Raw genomic sequence first — 1,765 nt, 5'->3', positions numbered from 1 at the left:
GTCTCTGTACTCTTTCTCCTTCACACACAGGCTCAGCCTCTCATACTCATGCACAGGGCTCAGTCTCTCGCTCTCTCTCTTTCTCACACACACAGGATTCAGTCTCTCTCTCTTTCTCACATGCTCAGGACTCAGTCTCTCTCTCCCTCACACACACACACACACAGGGCTCAGACCCTCAATCTCACACACACAGGGATCAGTCTCTTTCTCTCTCTCAGACACAAGGCTCAATCTCTCTCACACACTTAGGGACCAGTCTCTCACACACACACAGGGCTCAGTCTCTCTCTCAGTCACACACACAGGGCTCAGTCTCTCTCTCAGTCACACACACAGGGCTCAGTCTCTCTCTCTCTCAGTCACACACACAGGGCTCAGTCTCTCTCTCTCTCAGTCACACACACAGGGCTCAGTCTCTCTCTCTCTCAGTCACACACACAGGGCTCAGTCTCTCTCTCTCTCTCACACACAGGGCTCAGTCTCTCTCACTCTCACACACAGGGCTCAGTCTCTCTCTCTCTGTCACACACAGGGCTCAGTCACTCTCTCAGTCATACACACAGGGCTTAGTCTCTCAGTCACACACACAGGGCTCAGTCTCTCAGTCACACACACAGGGCTCAGTCTCTCAGTCACACACACAGGGCTCAGTCTCTCTCTCACACACAGGGATCAGTCTCTCTCTCACACACACAGGGATCAGTCTCTCTCTCACACACACAGGGATCAGTCTCTCTCTCACACACAGGGATCAGTCTCTCTCTCACACACACAGGGATCAGTCTCCCTCTCACACACACTGGGCTCAATCTCTCAGACACTGGGTTGGGTTTCTGGTATTTTTTGGCGCGGAATGTTGGAAAGCGTGACCTTCCACCCCGGCGGCTAAGAACCAATCAGCGAACAGCTCGTCTCGGAACCCAAAATATCCACGTCGGCAAAACTGGGAGAGAGAGAAATCCAGAGAGAGAGAGGGAGAATCCCGGAGAGAGAGAGAGAGGGAGCCGGGACCGAGACCCGGGAATCCAGGTCCGGGATCGAGATCGAGACGCAGCAGCGGGACCGGGACTGGGCTCTGGGGGCACTGGAGGCTGTGCTCTGGGCACTGGCACGGGGGGCCGGGCTGTGGCACTGGGGGGGCTGTGCACTGGGGGAGGGGCTGGGCTCTGGCACTGGGGGGGCTGTGCACTGGGGGAGGGGCTGGGCTCTGGCACTGGGGGGGCTGTGCATTGGGGGAGGGGCTGGGCTCTGGCACTGGGGGGGCTGTGCACTGGGGGAGGGGCTGGGCTCTGGCACTGGGGGGGCTGTGCACTGGGGGAGGGGCTGGGCTCTGGCACTGGGGGGGCTGTGCACTGGGGGAGGGGCTGGGCTCTGGCACTGGGGGGGTGCTGGGCTCAGGCACTGGGGGAGGGGCTGTGCACTGGGGGGGTGCTGGGCTCTGGCACTGGGGGAGGGGCTGTGCACTGGGGGGGTGCTGGGCTCTGGCACTGGGGGAGGGGCTGTGCACTGGGGGGGTGCTGGGCTCTGGCACTGGGGGGGCTGTGCACTGGGGGAGGGGCTGGGCTCAGGCACTGGGGGGGTGCTGGGCTCAGGCACTGGGGGAGGGGCTGGGCTCAGGCACTGGGGGGGTGCTGGGCTCTGGCACTGGGGGAGGGGCTGGGCACTGGGGGGGTGCTGGGCTGTGGCACTAGAGGCTGGGCTCTGGCACGGTGGGGGGGGGAGCTGGGCTTTGGGATTTGACTCTGGGGGCTGTGTTCTGAGG

This window comes from Carcharhinus amblyrhynchos, chromosome 2, assembly GCF_965287045.1.
Source record: "Carcharhinus amblyrhynchos chromosome 2, sCarAmb.v2.hapA, whole genome shotgun sequence".
Lineage (NCBI taxonomy): Eukaryota > Metazoa > Chordata > Chondrichthyes > Carcharhiniformes > Carcharhinidae > Carcharhinus > Carcharhinus amblyrhynchos.
The sequence above is the reverse complement of the archived record's forward strand: the minus strand, read 5'-3'. Positions refer to the sequence as shown.